The sequence below is a fragment of the Microtus ochrogaster genome, unplaced genomic scaffold, assembly GCF_000317375.1.
Source record: "Microtus ochrogaster isolate Prairie Vole_2 unplaced genomic scaffold, MicOch1.0 UNK50, whole genome shotgun sequence".
Lineage (NCBI taxonomy): Eukaryota > Metazoa > Chordata > Mammalia > Rodentia > Cricetidae > Microtus > Microtus ochrogaster.
Window position 1 is genome coordinate 157,865 of NW_004949148.1, and position 6,885 is coordinate 164,749.

General features: G+C 42.4%; 1 long non-coding RNA gene across 1 annotated transcript in view; it reads right to left on the reverse strand.

Annotated features, from left to right (window-relative positions):
* Positions 1–70: 70 nt before the first annotated feature.
* The window catches only part of LOC113455494, a 45,143-nt gene continuing 38,328 nt past the window's right edge, over positions 71–6,885 (reverse strand). Inside the window, exon 3 of the long non-coding RNA XR_003376595.1 lies at positions 71–2,211. This is a non-coding gene — a long non-coding RNA (uncharacterized LOC113455494). The remainder of the gene's footprint in view (positions 2,212–6,885) is intronic.

Sequence of the window (6,885 nt, forward strand, 5' to 3'; positions counted from 1 at the left end):
CTAGCTCTTGTAGACCAGGCTGGCCTCGAACTCACAGAGATCCGCCTGCCTCTGCCTCCTGAGTGCTGGGATTAAAGGTGTGCGCCACCACCGCCTGGCATTCTTCTCCCTCTTTATGTGGAATATCTCTTTTGTCTCTTGAGATTTGATGCTGTGGCCAAATAAGCGACATGAGTGCTGAGAAGAAATGTCCAGATCAGTGGAAAGTGCTCTCTAGAGAAAGCAAGGGCGCTTGATTTCTGAGACATGAATGCTCTTTTGAAAGTGGTAGATTTAGGACACAGTTTGGTTTCAGGTGGAAAAAAAAAAAGATAAGACCCTTCAACAGTTACCACCAAAAAGCGAAATGGTTGTGTTTCCTGGTACCTTTTCTCTGGTGATGTTTTCATGTAGGAAGGGTAGGAGAAGAGCATTAAGGTATTTCTTTTGACCACAGCTGGTGCATTCCTGAAAATGCTTGGGATTCTTGAACATTCCTTCCTTCGCAGTACCCACTTCTCTTCACAGACCGCACACAAGGCCTATTGCATCCATCACAATATGGAGCATGAACAAGTGAGTTGGGCTACGAAGCAAGTTCCCTGATGCCTAATTTTTCTCTACTCCATGCACTGAGTTAGCAACACTTTCACTTCCCACCTCCAACTGGATGCTGAGATTTGCCCCCAGGACCACAACAGAATCAAGTATCATAAGAAACGCCTGGAGCTAGAAGTCTGCTGGGTGAAGAGCGGAGAAACGCAGGACTCCATCATTGACTGCACTCTTCTTTAAAAGAGGAGATGCATGAAGAAGGTGGTGCCCCAGATTGCAGTTCCGGTCTCTGCTTTATTTTTTTCTTCCCTCCTTTGGTGCTAGTGTAGGTCCTCATCCACTAGATGTGGCATCAGTAGAAAATGCTCATAGAGGCTGAAGTCTAAGAGAAATCACTTTGAAGAAAGAAGGCAGGACTGCTGCTGCACTCTGCCTTTATAGTGGAGTTTGTTTTTTTTTTTCCCTGACCAGAAAGGTGGGAGCAGAGAGCTGCAGTGAGGTTTTCTTGCTCCTCTGGGGCATCACTGCCATCATGTGGAAAACATTTCATAAAGACCTGCATACACACTGCTTCCTCAATATGGCTTCTCGCCATGTTGAAGGTGAGGGTCAGGGGGATTCTTAAATGACCAAGCCTGGCTCCTACCACTTTTTTTCCCCTGTGTGCACAGACTGAAATCATGGGACCCTTCCCATGATGAAATATTTAATTTTATTTATAGAACAGGTTTATAGACACAAATCTCTGATCTCTCTGACTGGAATTTATCGTCCTTTTAATGTATGTGTCACTCCAATGCCATGGCCTGAGAAGGTGGGCGCCTCAGCTCTCCATCTCCTTCCCTTTTCCTCCTGCTTCCATCAGTTTCCATGCGTTTTTGTGTTTTAATGGTGGATTCTGATGAGGGAACAGATCTATTAGCTGTGGCACTCAGATAAAATTAAAATGGAAGCCAAGCCTTCAGTAAATCAATTTTACTCCCTCTGAAGGAAGAAGGCAGGGCTGCCACAGTTGCTGGACTCTGGCTCTGTATTGTAGGTTTTTTTCAGACTGGAAAGGCGGGAGTAGAGAGGGCATATGTATGGTGCCTTTTTTTTGCAATGGGGCGACTGCGCCATCTTGTGGGAGTTGTTTCATATATCCTTAGGCATGTATAGACCGCTTTTGTCAATGCTGGCGTTTTTTTTTTTTTTTTTTGCCGGTGAGGGTTAGGGTGATTTTCAAATGGATGTGCTTGACCGTCTTTCCATTTTCTATTGCTCTTTTCGTGAAGGCAGACTGGAGTCATGGGATCCTTCAGAGTCTTAATGCAGACCCTAGAGACTGAGGGCCCAGTTGTTAGTGCATAGCTGTCCTGTAGCCCAGGAATAGGACGTGGAGGGGCGGGGTTTGCACTCCCCTTGCAATAGGAATCTATTAGCTCGTGTCCTAGTGCTGGAAGGTGCTTCCTTCTCCAGGTTCTGGTGAGAAAAACGAAGTCTATTTGTCTTGGGGCCTGAGAAGTCACTGAGGCCCATGCGGGGGACCCACAGATGTCTGCTGTTGCCATCTTCCGCCATGGCTAAGAATTATGGGAAGAAAACTCGCGGGCGCAGTGATATTTGAAACTCCATCCGGATGATGGCAGTAGAGGTCCATGCAAGAGCAAGTAGGCACTTGACTCCCGCCCTTCTTGTCTGAAAAAAAAAAAGTGATCCAGAGACAAAAGCCCCAAAGAAGTTGGCTGCCCTGAGTTCACCCAGCTCTGAGTACTTTATTATTTCATACTGGCCTTTGGACATCAGATTCCACTATGTTGTAGAGTAAAATCGGTCCTTAAAAAGCCCACATCTAGCAACCTATAAAACCAACTCATACATCGCCTTCACGACACACAAGGCAGATTTACAGGCGCAGACACCTGAGTGTGCCAGCTCACACACCTGAAACTTCCAGTCTAGTTTCTGCAGGTGAGGAAGAACATTTGGTGTTTCTCTGAGTCTGGCACTTTGCTTTGTGTTGTGACTTGTTCCCTGCACTTTCATTTTCCATATTTTAGCCGCCATGCATTGTGCAGCACTAAACATGCAAACATCTTTGTAGCAGAGTATCCAAGAGTAAGTTTTACTGTGGCTTGGTGCCTGGTTCTGGCATTCGCTTTCACCCGAAGATATTATTATTGTATTCAAATCTATTAGAAAAGTAGGTAACATTTGATGAAAGTAGAGGATTTTTTTTTTTAATTCAGCCTTGAGTGCCTAAAGAGATCTCTCAGTGGTCAAGTGCACTTTTTGCTTTTGCAGAGATTCTAGGCCCAGCACCCACATGGCAGCTCATACTGGTCTGTAAGTCCAGTTCCAGGGGCTAAGATCCCCTTTTCTGACTTCCTGGAGCGGTGGCACTCAATTTGTAGACATACATTCCCGAGGGAAGTTGCTGAAACACACAAAACCTTAAACTAAGTCAGCATCCATTGATACTGTGTTTGTAGCTCAGTGGTAGAATGTTTTCCTGGCATAGAGGAAGACATAGATTCCATCCCTAGCACACTGCAACTAGAATTGGAACCAGCCCCGAGACTACGTCAGAGAATATCTAAGAAAGATCCTTGAGAATATCTAATAAATGTATGATTTAACATTTTATATGACAATCAGTAATTTATTTGCATTTTTACGTAAAGACAAATACTGGGGCTGTTAAGTGATAATGGTGCTTTCTACCCAGCCTGAGAATATAAATTCCAACCCTGGAAATCTAACGGTAGAAGTGAACAGATTCTGCAGGTTATTCTTTTATATCTATATATCGGTCAAACACATAAAATCAACACATAATGTACATCAATTTTTAAATGGTAAGTAGATTTTTTTTTCTTTTTTTTTTGATTCAGGGTTTCTCTGTAGCTTTGGAAGCTGTCCTGGAGCTAACCCTTATAGCCCAGGCTAGCCTCGAACTCACTTAGATCTGCCTGCCTCTGCCTCCCGAGTGCTGGGATTAAAGGTGTGTGCCACCACCGACCGGCAAATATATTTACTTTAATATATTTATTATATTAAAATATAAAAAATATATTTTATATTTTAAATATATTTACTTTAAAAATGTTGCTGCAAAACACTCAGCGTCAATCAAATTATAGCATATACATTATTCTGCAGGATGTTTTCAGAGAACCTATGTATAAAAGTACTTGTACGTACATGTAAAGGAAGTGAAACAAACCTCCCAAAAGTTATCATTTATCTAACAAGGGGTATGGAGTAGTGATAGCAAAGAAAAACTTTTTCCTAACACACACACACACACACACACACACACACGCACGAAAATGAAAGAAGTTGAAAGCTGCTTCATCAGTTTCCTCTTGCAGTAGATGGGAACTAATATAGAGACCCATGTGTAGCCAGTGTACAGAAAGTGAGAGACTTTGGAACACTTAGTCCCAAGGCTCAGGGATCTTTGCAGAAGAGGAGGCAGTAAGGAAATAAGAGTCAGGGAAAGGGAGACAAGGGACAGTGTCTATCAGATACAATAGGAGTGATACATGTTACAATTCACAGAGGCCAGAGTGACAACGTGCACAGGGTCTATACAAGTTTAAGCTAAAGATGGTCCCAACCTTGAGAGTGGAAAGTGGACCCAAATCTGCATCCCTAAGCAAGAAGCTGTCTTCAGTTGACACCCACGTACAAGGGGAAATTTTCATGTGCTCCAGTGGAGTCACGGCAGGCACATAAAAGACATTTAAGGGTAGGCCTCACATTCAGCAGGCAATGGCCATCTCAGAACAAACTCAATGGGATTGTTGTAGGTTTTTCTCCTTTGGGCATTTACTCCTATTTTCCTTGCATGTTATGGTTTCTGAGTTTGTTTTTAGGATTTGTGTGGATATCATTTTGTTCTGGTTGGTTTGTGCTTGAGTACTGGGAGAAAATGGAGGGTAAGTGTGATCAAAATATATTGTATGGAAAAATTATTTTCAATTAAATAGAAAGGAAAAATATTTTCTATCAAAGGAACTCTATTCCATGGGTTGAGAGGGGTGTCTATCTCTAGATGAAATTCATAGAATGGTCAGGGACCAAAGATGTGAGCTGCTTGCCTGTTTTCAGTCTTTAGATAAAGAGTTGCCCACAATTCTACTAGAGTAGCAAGAATGGAGGCCCCCTACAGGGTAGAAGGTGAGTACAGTCATTTGGTGGCTCTTCATTTCACAGAGAATCTGCCTAATAGGCTAGATCTCAGAGTTCGATGTGATTTGACATACTTGGTGATAAGTAGCAGGGAGGTGACAATTTAGTGTAAGACAATGTTCACAGTGGAGATGGTAGGTTGAGGCCACAGTTTGATTTCACGGAACAACAGCCCAAAAGCAGAACACTGTGAGCTTGTCTCTCCCAAACGGATAAAATGTAAGGCAGCCATATTTCTTTGTGTGTTTTTTTTTCTTTTCTTTTCTTTTTTTTTTTTTTTTAGTTGTGTGTTTTTTTTCAAAGCAAAAGGGTGGGAGAAAATGTCTCAAAATGGCGATTTCATGAGCACCTAAAACAACACTGCCACCACGTGGAAATAGTTTCAACATAGACAGTGCCATTCTCGCTTCCTGCCTTCTTCTCAGAGTAAGGTCTGTAGAGGCATGGCACCTCATTACCTAGGTTCTGATGAGGAAGTTCTATAGTCCGTGTTTCAGTTACTGCCTGAGGTGAAGGCAAGAAGCAGTGTCACTGTGTGCAGGCAGCTGTTGGTCCTCTCTGGGTGCTACACTCTCCATGTGCTGATAAGAAAGCTCTATTTACTGAGAAACTAGTATCAAGTGCACAGCTGTCCTGAGGTCCAAGAGCAGGAAGTGGGGGGCAGGGTTTGCACTGCTCAGCTCGCAATAGGAATCTACTAGCTGGTGTCCTAGGGATGGAAGGCGCCCCATTCTCCAGTTTCTGAAAAATAGGTGGGAAAACCCTACAGTCTATGATTCTGTAGGGGCCTGAATAGAAGTCATGGAAACCCAAGTGGGCACCCACAGTTTTAGCTTTCTTTAATCGTCATCCCCTCCCCCCATGGCTAAGAATCATGGAAAGGAAGCTCAGTGTCACTGTGAGTTGTGAAACTCCATCCAAATGATGGCAGTGGAGATCCATGAAGGAACTAGTGGGTGCCTGTCTCCTGCCATTCCTGTCTGGACAAAAAAAAAAAAAAAAAAAACGCCACCAAGGGACAAAGACCCATTGAAAACAGGGCTGCCCAGAGATTTGTCCATCTCTAAGTACTTTGAAAGCCCTTTGTGTATGTATCTTGTTTTCCACGTTTATTCAAACTGAGACCTAAGAGGTCACAGGACTCTCTCTGTTTCCTTCTTTATAACTCTATATTTTTACCCATGCCAGATACCTAAGCTGTTCTTAAAGTTTTGGTCCCATTAATTTGTTGTAGGTTTTACATAATAAAGTTATGTTAGGAGATTGAGAAGCTAAAAATTATGTTGCCCCATACAGTGCAATGAAGATACATGATGGGTTCCTTGCTTACTTAGCATGCCCTAGGCACCTGAGATTTATTTATTATACTGAATTTTGTGAGGATACATTGTATTTAGCCACTTTGCTTAAAGTGTTTATCAGGTTTAGGAGATACCTAGTGGAATTTTCAGGATGACTTCTGTCTACTCTCGTCATCTATAAGTAAAGGTACCTTGACATCTTCCTTTCCAGTGTATCCTTTGCTCTCCTTCAGTTGTCTTATCCCTCAAGAGAAGACTTTCTAAGGAAAGACAGGCCCCACCCAAGAGGCTTGAACAAGGAATTGGATGTAACCTGGCATGCTCAGTAGGAGGAAACAAACCCACTTACTACTTTGAGGGGGCAACTTAAGAAAAGATTCAGAGATGCCTGCACCAACATACCTGGCTTTAAATTAAAGAAAGGCCTTTGAATCCTTGTATGGCTTTGAAGAAAACTTCTCACAAAACCATACTGAAAAACATCAGCTAAAAAAAATGTTTTTTGAGAATGTTCTACTTAATACTTGGAGTACACAATTTCATTTTGCAGTTTTTCTCCCTACTTTCCTTGATATCCATGCTTACATTGACATTAAAACTCTGTGTAACCTCCTAAGTTTTCCCAAGTATAAAGGTTTGATGAGCTATGTACAACATAGTCCAATTTAGATGGAAATTTATTAGGTATTCAGTGTTATTTGTAGGACAAAAGTCTATAGATCCAACTCTGTGATCTGTCTGAGTGCCTGGATCAGGATGTGGGTTGGTTACCAGAAAATCTTTGAAGTGAATCTGGCAGAGAACCAGCCTTCCTGGTTTCTAGATATGATTGACTGGCTGCATTTTTTTTTTTTTTTTTTTGGTTTTTCGAGGC